Source organism: Siniperca chuatsi, linkage group LG17, assembly GCF_020085105.1.
Source record: "Siniperca chuatsi isolate FFG_IHB_CAS linkage group LG17, ASM2008510v1, whole genome shotgun sequence".
Taxonomy (NCBI): domain Eukaryota; kingdom Metazoa; phylum Chordata; class Actinopteri; order Centrarchiformes; family Sinipercidae; genus Siniperca; species Siniperca chuatsi.
The window spans coordinates 3,523,188-3,535,249 of NC_058058.1; the positions used below are offsets into that span (position 1 = coordinate 3,523,188).

At 41.7% G+C, this 12,062-nt stretch overlaps 1 pseudogene and 1 gene segment (V, D, J or C); both read right to left on the bottom strand.

Moving 5' to 3' along the window:
• LOC122864322 overlaps positions 1 to 12,062 on the bottom strand; it is a 44,911-nt gene that overhangs the window by 13,310 nt on the left and 19,539 nt on the right.
• On the bottom strand, positions 2,607 to 9,567 carry LOC122864732 (annotated as a pseudogene).

Sequence of the window (12,062 nt, forward strand, 5' to 3'; positions counted from 1 at the left end):
CCAATTCAGATTTACAGGATGAAACAATTACACACAGGACTTACTGGAAAATCATTACATTTGAAAGTTTGTAAAAAATAGACTCATTACAGATACCAAAACATCAAATTTCATCATTAGTTTCATTGTGGACACAGACAGTTTCTGAACCTTCTGGCAACTTTTATCACTGAGAAAACAAACAGTGCTGGACTCTTCAAACTCTTTTCAGATTGAGATTTCCAATATTTTACAAGAAGCATCAAGGCCAAGAATGTTCTTTGTGAAAAATTCAGTTGTTTAGAGCAAATCAAGATTAGATAAGATAAGATGTACCTTTATTGATCCCCTGTAGGGGAAATTCAATTTGACACAGCAGCACAAGGGAATGTAGTAAAAAATTATATACAATAAATTATACACACACACACACACACACACACACACACACACACAGACAATTTTATCAAGCAAATTAAACATTTAACCATTGTTTCTTTTAACCACTCATGAACATGTAGTAAAATAAGTTCAATGACAAAAATGATTTTGGTTGAAATCAAATGACTTTCTCCATCACAGCTTCTCACCATCCATTCATGTCCCATTATAATCCCATGATGTTATCTGATTTTCCAATGAATAGAAAGGAGCCAAACTGGGACAGGTAATGAGAAAAGTCTTGGTCATGACCTTTGACCTCAGCTTCATACTGGATCACAGCTATTTCAACTATATGCACTCAAAGGAAAATATGAAGACACAGATCAGCATCAGAAACCTTCATGATCAAAGATGGCCCAAACAAAACCTGTACATCCTCAAATATCAGAAAATATTGTTTATAATATAAAAACTTGTGTCCTCTAAAGAAAAGATGGATAGGAATTGTAATAATAACAAAAGACATAAGTGACCTCTTTGATGTAACTATATCTACATATATGACTATAACTGCACATATATAAAGCATATGCAAAAACTCCATCTGCTGAGGAAGGTCATGTATTTTGATCCAAAGCTATAGAATAGCTACTGAATGCAGCTTGTGCTGATATGATCATACAAAATGTTTAGTTAAATGAAAGAATTCCAAATAAAAATATAAATAACTAATGAGAACTAAACTCACCCAGTTAAAAGTTTTAAAGTTATATTTTAGTGAAACACACTGAGGGGTTTCAAAGAAATGAAGACACATTCCAATGACACAATAATAAATAATTTAATACAGTGAGACATTAGTGGTTTCATAAGTTTTCCTTTATTTGAGGTTGAGTATTTTATTTAAATTCAATACACCTACGTGTAGATTTTGCAAAATTTAAGATCACGTTCATGTTTTGTTAGTTTCATATATTCATTTGTTATTTTTGAGTCTTTTTATTTCAAAGCCTGAAATCATTTTTATTCAAACATTTGTAGATTTATTGACATGACTGAGTATGTCACAGATATGCCAGGCCTCACAGCCAGTAATCACCCACACCTGCTCCCAATTACACTCCTGCTCCCCATCAGTCCCAATCACAGCCAGTACAAAAACACACTACTCACCTCATTCAGTGTCTGACCTTAGTCATAACTAGGATTCCTCAGACTAGTTGAAGAAGGGCCTCATATTGCTAGTTTCCAGTGTTTCCCTGTTTCCTGTGTCTCCTGTGGTTTCTCCAGTGATCTCCCTGCTTACATCCAGTGATCTCCCTCCTACTGACTCTCCCTCTCTCCATACCCACTACTCCGGCTGTCATTCCTAATAAACTCCTACTGGCTCCATCTCGGTGTCCCTGCCTGTCTGTAAACCGTGACAGAGTATATCGTCTTCATGCAAATAAAACATTTACCAAATAGGAAATCTAGCTTTACCTCAGGTTTTAGAGATACCTGGGGGATTTTCCATGAAAGGGTTAACCCATGTTAGAACACTCAAAATATAAGTTAAAAAAAAACTACATCTGTTCTAAACAGAGAAAACAGGTAATAAAGTCTTCTCTCTGCAGCTAATAAACTTTAAGATATAATGACATATAAGAATATTTTTACATCTGAAAACCAGTGACCAGTGCAATAACAACATTTTAAGCATCATGTAAATAATGACAAATGCAACAACATGCAACACTGACATTAAATCTTTGGTGTAAAAATCTGAGATAAGAACCATGTGATATTATTTAATGCTGACAATACTTATTTTGTTTTTAATCCTTTAAACTGTACTGAGTAATGTAGATTTAAGTAAACTACACTTTTAAACGATTTTAGGAAAATGGCCCCCTTTCATCCATCATTCACACCTTGTTTATACCTGCATTAATGTAATCCCAGAGTGTATTAATAAAACCATCACCAGTAATGAGAAAGTCTTAAACTGACATCAGTTATAATCTTGCACTGATAAAATAAAGGAAAAGGCATCTTTCATGAAATATGATTTAATTTGAAATTACGTTTTAATTTTCTCGCAGGATTAACAACATGAGCATTATTACAACAATGAAACGTCACTACTTAAAGTTGAATTATGTTAAAACGATATGATGACGGAAAGAGAGAGAAAGTGTTGCAGAGTGCAGACTGAGAGCAGTAGCAGAGTAAAACCAGTAGCAGAGTCCCAGAGAGTCAGGTCAGGACTGGGAACACTGGTCTCTCCTCAGCATCTCTGAGACCCGAGTCTGAGAGCCCTGGATGGCCTCACAGGTCACAGAGCCCACCTTCCTCGGCTGGTCTGCAGGGAGCCTCAGGGTGCTGCTCCAGCTGTAGTAGCCGTTCTTCTCCTCCTAGATGCTGCTGCTACTGCTGCTGCTGCTGCTGTCCACCTTCCAGGCCAGACTCCAGTCTGAGGGGAAGCCGTTGTTGGCCAGGCACATGAGCGTGGCCTTCTCCTGCTGCAGCTCCTCGCTGGAGGGGGGCAGCACCGTCAGGGTGGGGGTGACTCGAAACACTGCAGAGAGAGAGATTAATAAAGTTTATATGAGGGAAACTAAACTCCACCCTGTTGGCTGCAGCAGATGAGGCTACTGGTTCTGTTGGTCTTCCTCAGATGGAATGAAACTAATATGAAACGTTTCACTTCCCTCTCTGAGCTCTGTAACCATGCCAACAGACAGGCATCACTGTTGAACCACGGCGACAGACAGGTTTCAGTACTATAGATAAAAAGTTAAGACTTTTTAGTCAGGTGTATATTTTTTAATTAATAAACTAAAAAATCAAAGATTTAGAGTTTAAAAAAATCATATATAAGATGACATTGACGGGCTCTCTGAGTGCATTACTGGCTATATTAACTTCTGTGTGGACTGCAATGTCCCAACTATGATGGTCCATTGTTATCCAAATAACAAACCATGGGTAACAAAGGACATCAAGGACATCCTGAATGCCAAGAGGAGGGCCTTTACTGATGGTAATAGGGAGGAGGTGAGGGAAATCCAGGGTAACCTGAAGGTAAAGATCAGGGAGGCCAAGGAGAAGTACAGTAGGAAGCTGGAGCGGAAACACCAGCAGAACAACATGAGAGAGGTCTGGAGCGGCATGTAGAGTATCACTGGCTTCAGACCAACTGACAGCAGAGGAGTTGACGGCAGCTTGCACAGAGCCAACAAACATAATCTGTTCTTTAACAGATTCGACACACCGGCTCCTGCTCATCCTCCCTCTAATTCAGCTGCTGTTGGCCCTCAGATACCTCTGAGTCCACTGCTCCCCACTCCTTCATCTTCCTGGGAAAGTCCTACTCCCCCCTCACCTGGCTCACAGGCTACTGGCACTCTTCACACTAATGACTCCCCCCCACCTCCGCCTGTAACCTCTACTGTGAGCCTGACTGCTGACCAGGTGAGAGGACAGCTGATGAAACTCCACTCAAACAACGCTGCAGGCCCCGATGGAGTTAGCCCCTGGGTACTCAAAGCCTTTCCCTCCCAGCTATGTGGAGTCCTTCAACATGTCTTCAACCTGAGCCTGAGTCCCTGTTCTGTGAAAGACATCTTGCCTCGTTCCTGTGCCGAAGACGCCGTGTCCCAGTGGCTCCAAGGACTACAGAGCGGTGGTACTGACCTCCCACATAATGAAGACCCTGGAGAGACTGGTGCTGGAACAGCTGCAGCCCATGGTCAGACCCCTCCTGGACCCCCTTCAGTTCGCCTACCAGCCCCGGCTGGGAGTTGAGGACGCCATCATCTTCCTGCTGAACCGAATCCACACCCACCTGGACAAGCCGGCAAGCACGGTGAGGATCATGTTTTTTGACTTCTCCAGTGCTTTCAACACCATCCGGCCAGCCCTGCTGGGTGAGAAGCTGGCAGCGATGCAGGTGGATGCCCCCCTTGTGTCCTGGATTGTGGACTACCTGACTGGCAGACCAAAGCACGTGCGCCTGCAGCACTGTGTGTCGGACAGCGTGGTCAGCAACACTGGGGCCTCTCAGGGGGCTGTCCTCTCTCCCTTCCTCTTCACCATCTCCACCACGGACTTCAGCTACCACACAGAGTCCTTCCACCTTCAGAAGTTTTCTGATGACTCTGCTGTGATGAGATGTATCAGCGGTGGTGATGAGTCTGAGTACAGGGCTGTGGTGGGTAACTTTGTCTCATGGTGTGAGCAGAACCATCTGCAGCTCAATGCGACAAAGTCTAAGGAGCTGGTTGTGGATCAATGAAGGGCCAAGGCACCAGTGACCCCGGTTTCCATCCAGGGGGTCAGTGTGGACATTGTAGAGCATTACAAGTACCTGGGAGTACACATGGACAATAAACTGGACTAGGCTAAGAACACTCAAGCTGTTTACAGGAAGGACCAGAGCGGCCTCTATTTTCTGAGGAGGCTGAGGTCCTTCAACATCTGCCGGACAATGCTGAAGATGTTTTATGAGTCTGTGGTGGCCAGTGCTATCCCGTATGCTGTTGCATGCTGGGGCAGCAGGCTGAGGGTAGCGGTTGCTAACAGACTCAACAAACTGATCCATAACGCCAGTGACATTGTGGGGGTGGAGCTGGACACTGTCGGTGGTGTCAGAGAGGAAGATGCTGGCCAAACTACATGCCATCTTGGACAGTGTCTCCCACCCACTCCACAACGTGCTGGTCAAACAAAGGAGTACCTTCAGTGGAAGACTCATCCCCCCAACCAGCACCACAGAGCGCCACAGGAAGTTGTTAGAATAAACTGTACATAAGTTATCACATTTTTATGTTTTATTCCTAGTAGCCTTTAAAGTTCACAGCAATGCAGTGTGTGTGTTATTAAACTTGTGTCTGTGAGAATAACAGAACGGCACCCTGCTATCTCATGACTGGCAGGGCAGGCTGACACCGCACCAGATGGTCTCAAGAGTAGTGGCTGCTCCCAAGGCCGCTCTCACGAGATAGACCAGTCTCAATATGTCTTGTTGTTTATGAAGCATTATACACCTCCCCCACCCCTTAGAAAGCTATGTAACAGGGAATCTCCTTAAACTGAATAGAGAGGCAGCTGCATAGATGCACTTCAGAGTGAGTAGGAGATGTAACTGAATGCATCTATGCTTGCTCTCCTCATGAGTAAAAACTAAATAACACCTTTGTCTTTCTTTCCTTGTGCATGATTGAAATGTTCTAGTTGTTTTAACCTGACAGAAGTCATTCCTGCCTGTGGCCATCAAACTCTTTAACTCCTCCCTCTAAGTGTTATGACCCTAAGTCATTAAACTGGACATTGATGATTACATCTCTGCAATACTTGACATAATTGTGCAATATTCTGTGTAATACTACTCTGCAATATAATCTTTTGAGTTTAAAATTCCCTATTTACTGATATTGATATTTATTCATACCTCTATTACTGCTGTGCAATATCATCTGTCTCATTATAATCTTAATAAGCTACACTTAACTTGACAGTTCATACACTATTACCCTATACCGTATTATTATCATCAACCGGTAAACCCACTTTGTACTTCACACTTATTTTATTTTATACTTATACCCACTTGGTACTTAATTTATTTTATTTTCTGACCTGTATTATAGTGTATAATATTTTTTGCTAGTACTTCTATTCCTGTGTGCACTGACGTAAAGGTGAGTTGCTGTAACAAAAGAGTTTCCCCTCGGGGATCAATAAAGTATTTCTGATTCTGATTCTGAAGACTGTGGGGCTTTTATTGTTTCAACTTTCTAAAATATTTCTTGTCTCAATCCAAAACCTCATAAATAATTATATGTGTTTGTTCTCTGTCACAGATATGCCAGGCCTCACAGCCAGTAATCACCCACACCTGCTCCAATCACAGCCGGTACAAAAGCACACTACTCACCTCAGTCAGTGTCCGACCTCATTCATATCTAGGACTCCTCATACCAGTCTCCTGTGGCTATTCAGTGTATCTCCAGTGTATCTCCAGTGATCTCCCTGCTAGCCTCCAGCGATCTCCCTCCTACAGACTATCCCTCTCTCCATACCGGCTAACTCCGGCTGTCATCTCAAATAAACTCCTTCTGTCTCCATCTCGGTGTCCCTGCCTGTCTGTGACGTGACATTCTCTTTATGTAAGCAGGAATCATCACTGAACAGTCAGGCTTCATTACTGAAACATTTAAATGAATATCGTTTACTACTGAACAAGTTTTTAAAACTCTTATAGAAAAGAATTCAAATGACTTTAAAATCATTAGTCTGGGAGAAAGATCGAGTGATACCCATGCACATTAAACACTGAACCAAAAATTTGTGGTAGCGTTCTTGAGCCGGAATATTAAAACTTAAATAACTCAATGAATATATTTTCTTCATAAGGAGTAATTCAGAGTAATTTTCTTAGAAGAATGAACTGATAAGAATGTAGAAAATTACAGTTAAACTTTCATTGCAACAAGATTATTCATTGGAGTGGATTTTAATCTGGTTAATGACACTGAGAAGCCTTCTACAATTGTTGCAACTACATCAAATTTCAAGAGTCAGACACAATAATAAAAAAGTATTGATCCATTAATAGACAGCATAATCAGAGTATTCCAGGTCCCTGTTGGAGTCAGTCAGAGCATTTCCATAGAGCATTTCCGTTTTTGTCTCTGTATCCTCAGAGTCCAGAGGCCAGCTCACAGTGACTCAGCCTGGAGCAGTGAGCTCTGCTCTGGGAGGCTCCGTCTCCATCAGCTGTAGGACAAGTCAGAATGTTTATACTTGAAGCAACAACCACGCCTTAGCCTGGTTCCAACAGAGAGATGGAGAAACTCCTAAACTCCTCATTTACGCTGCTAGCGCTTGAGCATCAGGGATTCCAGGTCGTTTTACAGGTAGTGGATCAAACTCTGACTTCACTCTGACCATCAGTGGAGTCCAGACTGAAGATGCAGCAGTTTACTACTGTAAGAGTTTTCACTATATCAACAGTCAGGATGTGTTCACACAGTGAAAAAGCGTCGTACAAAAACCTCCCTTAGTAAGACTGAACAGAAACTGAAGTGACTCATACACTTCACTGAGTAAATACTACTGAGTTAGTGTGTAAATGTACACACTTACCCACGCACACACACAAACTAAATATGTATATGTCAATATACTTTTAGGAAGAAGGATTTACTAGACATAAGTGTTCTGTATATTCCCTACTCATTGCAATATTTATGAATGCTTGGCTGTGTCATAATGTTCGATCTACGAACCCAAGGATGAAGAACACAGATAGAGGGGTATCAAATGACAAAGTCAATCTTTATTAGAATAACACGGAATCACTGGGAATGGGTTTCTTTCTCTAATCCGGTGCTCTCCCCGCGGCTCCGGGAAGGCAGTGAAGATCCAGTAGCAGTGGCTGGAGAAGCGTATCCTGGACCAACTCGGGTAGAGTGCTGTGTGGATCTGGACAGGAAGTGGACAAGTGGTGTGGAGCAGACGGCGATGTGGCGACTCGGACAGGCAGCGACTCCGATGCGTGGGGCAGGCGTTGACGTGTAGGCCTGGACTGGCGGCGATGTGTAGACACGGACAGACAGCTGACCCGTGGCGTGGAGGTGGCTGAGTCCGAGAGGTCTGGCTCAGGGTTGTAGCTTACAGAGTCAGGAAGTCAGCCGGCAAGGCAGTGTGGCTGGCGAAGCAGGTAGACAGGCAGTTAGGAATCCGGAAGGAGAGAGGAGCAGCGATCACAGGCACAGGATAATTCTGAGGCAGAAGTAGATCACGGTCAACAAATGAGGTAACTAGAAACATTTGCAAAGGTACTTAACTTTTTAAGCGCGGCGCCTTAACGCAGTGGCCATACAAGTGTATGGAGACAACCTGCCGTTGGTGGTGTGGGTGATCCTGGTATTTGAGCTGTGGAGACTGATCAGCAGCAGGTCAGCCACCCTATCCAGGTCAGCAGGTCAGCCACCCTATCCTCCCCATTGGGGATGGGGAGGATAGGGTGGCTGACTATGACAGGCTGCTTCCAACAGGAAATGCATTAGCATTTCAGATGTCTGTTTTTTGTCATTGCACCATAAAATCATTTTGTATGCTGATGACATACTATATAAAACGCACAACCTGCGTGTTTCCCAGTTATCTCGCTACCCTCACTGCCCTCGTTAATGTATAGCAAAGTTGGTTGCAGACTCTGGAATCAACATATCATCAAAGTGAAATTAAATTGTTAAAACTCAAAAACATTGTTAATAAGTACTTTCCTAATAACTCCTAATGGAGTACTACATAGGAAACAATGATGAGTTACTAGAGAATGGACTGGGAGAAAATATACTAGGTGAAGAGCACAAAACTAGTAACAGCTCATTCATTACTAATTACTTACACATTACTTACAGTTTTTGTGCACCCCAAGTAAAGTGATACATCGTACTGAGTTAAGTAGTCCTTCATCATTAGCTTATGATTACTTACCCTTTTTGTGCCCCCTCAAGTAGATTGGTGCATCATACTGAGTGGTTGCTGAGCATGGAATCATTGCTTCATGAGTACCTGTCCATTAGTTAAATATTTCAGCAGTAAGCAACAGTGTTTGGGATTTCCTTTCATTGTTTTCAGATACAAGAACAGCCGCAACATACACAGTTGGTTCCACAACTATTTATTTATCTGCAAAAATATAAATATGCAAAACATAGTGTTTGTGTGCTTCAGCAGGAGACATAGGACTATAAGTGCTGCTGGTGGTCGCAGGGGTAAACCATAGACTGTATTAACACACTAGTTTCTGCAGCCTGCAGTTCAGTGTGCCCGCCCGTTTCATCTGAAAAACATGTTTAAAAAAAACGTTTTGTCTCACTGCGACGATATTAACACAATATCATTTAGTATGATCGATTTAGCCAACCCTTGCCTTAGGAACACCACGATTCTAATGTTATACCATTAGTGGTTAACATTAGCACTTGGCATTAGCATGTAGCTGACATTAGTTTTTTGCAAGGGTAATAATAGCTTGACATAAGTTAACGTTTTAGCATTTAATAAAAATCATGTGGGTGTACGTGATTTACCTTTAATCGACTGGTCATCCGTTTCCATGTCTTCCACCAGGGGCGTAGAACTAAATTCTGGACTCTGTACATCAGCATTCTCTATGGGCCCCTCCCCGCATCCACGGCTATTCATTCCAGTATCTTTGTGGGCACTCCTCAAATGAGGGCCCTGTATACTCAGTCACCATTTCCCCCCCAGTCCTAAGCCTATCTTCCACCATGGCTGCCAACAGCGCAGGAGCTGAGTCTTTACACTATGGCAGCAAGACCCACCCCCAAAGTTCCTGTACTTTTGGAAAGTGCTACCCCCCGAGCAGGGACTTTTGGGGGGAGTCACAGGCTGGCCCTCTCTGGCACAACAGCAACAACACATTTTCCCTTACATGCAATCCAGAAACCCAACAAAAACCAAGAGACTGAAAGTTCATTCTTAATCTTGGTAACAGCAAACCCATTCTCCACAGGGTCCATGTACTCACTTTTGTGGAGCTTTCAATCATATCACATGATCTTCCTCAGCAGATGGAGTTGCTCAGTTGTCATTGAAATGTAGATTTTCGAATTTCCATTCCTCTGAACATTTCTGGGACTTCTTGTCCACGTTGGCTTCAAAGGTAAAAGATTCCATGACAACTGGGCAAACTACTTCTGCTGAGGTGTGAGAACAAATTTGAGAGAAACTTATATTTTGTCTGTGCTTTATTGATCAACAATAAGGAGCATAATGACGGACAGTAAATATTCAATACATTACTATAGAGCGTTGAAGACTGCCAGATGTTGATATGGAAATTGTTTCTTTCCTCCATTGCTGAGCTCAGTAACCATGGTAACAAACAGGCATCGCTACTGAACCATGGCAACAGACAGGTTTCAGTACTAAAGATAAAGTTAAAAGTGACATTTTGTTCCTCTGATGCATTAATGTTTGCTAAGCAAACTACAAACATATCTGAGTTTTAAAGTAAAAAAATACATTACCTAATATGACAGATGTCAGGTTTATATTGTTTTACAGTGTGATAAAGATGTCTTGTCTAAAACAGAAAGGACCTCGATGGTGTGTGATTATACTGTTCATTCAAAATGAACCCTGTTAACAACTGAGTTACGTATTAAAACTAATCAAATCAAACCTACTCATACAGCATGTTGTTTAAATATAACAGCTATGTTTTAAGATAATCATTTGTAATTAAGTAAAGTACTTGATCAAGATCAAGGAAAACCCATGAACAATACTTGTCCCTGTATTTGGGCTGAAATTTAAAAACTTTTCTGAACATTTTCTTCAGAGAGCATACTTTTTTTGGAATCTTAAAATCTAGAAACTTTTTAAATTAAAATTCCAGTGTAACAAAATGTTTAACTGAAGAAGATTTTAGTCAGTTTGAGACATAATGTGACATACTCAAGAATCACTGCAATTAAATTAAATTCCAATCATCAGCTAAAATATTTCAGTGACGTCTACAGTTATGAAATCAAGCAGAAAAAAAACAGAATTTGGGTTATTAAAGGACTTAAATGTTCTTTTAGTTAACATCTAGTCTGGTTCTCCCTCCCTGTACCACAGTGACAGAAACACAGCTCTCTAACTTTGACAACAACTCACCTAACACATTCACAGTTATGAGGTAAAGTGTTTAACAGTCGGAAACTCCACAAATTTAAAGGTAACCATTTAACCCTTACTGAATTGTTAAATGTCTTCAAAATCTTTTAAGTCTCTCACAGTAAAATAAAGGCAAAAGCAAAATTTGTTAGGAATGCACTGTACAACACCGGATAAACATTCAAAAATGATCAGAGATAAATATTAACTGCAAAACAAAACCTTGACTAGTGATAAAAATAATAAAAATCAATTTGTTGAAACTTCAGTACGACAATGATGTTGATTTCGTGAATTTAGGGGAATTTACACAACAGAGGAAATTCTGAAAAAAAGTTTTATCCACTGAAACTTTTCCAAATTCACATGGAAAAGAGCATTAACACATTCCTAATAAATACTCTGATTAACTGGTTGATCCATTGATTAACAACATCATCAGAGTAATCCAAGTCCCTGCTGGAGTCAGTCAGAGCATTTCCATAGAGAGCCACTTTGCATCAGCAGCACCATGCTCCAGTGCTCTGGGAGAGTTTATAGTCCTGAGAGTTGAACACTGGATGACTGACAGCTGTCCTTCATGACAACAGAAGCCACAGAAATCCTCCTCATCAAAAACATGACTTTGATCTCCGTCCTCATCTGGACTCTCCTCTGCTGCTGCTTCACAGGTAAAGTCCAGAGAATCAAGCTCCTCTCCTCTGTGAACATCCGTCCCTCTGAAATGAAGCCGACAAAACCATGACGCTGCTTTATGTTTTTGTCTCTGTATCCTCAGAGTCCAGAGGCCAGATCACAGTGACTCAGCCTGGAGCAGTGAGCTCTGCTCTGGGAGGCTCCGTCTCCATCAGCTGTAGGACCAGTCAGAATGTTTATTATGGTAGCTCATACCACTATTTAGCCTGGTACCAACAGAGAGATGGAGAAACTCCTAAACTCTTCATTTACCTTGCTAGCACTCGAGCATCAGGGATTCCAGGTCGTTTTACAGGCAGTGGATCAAACTCTGACTT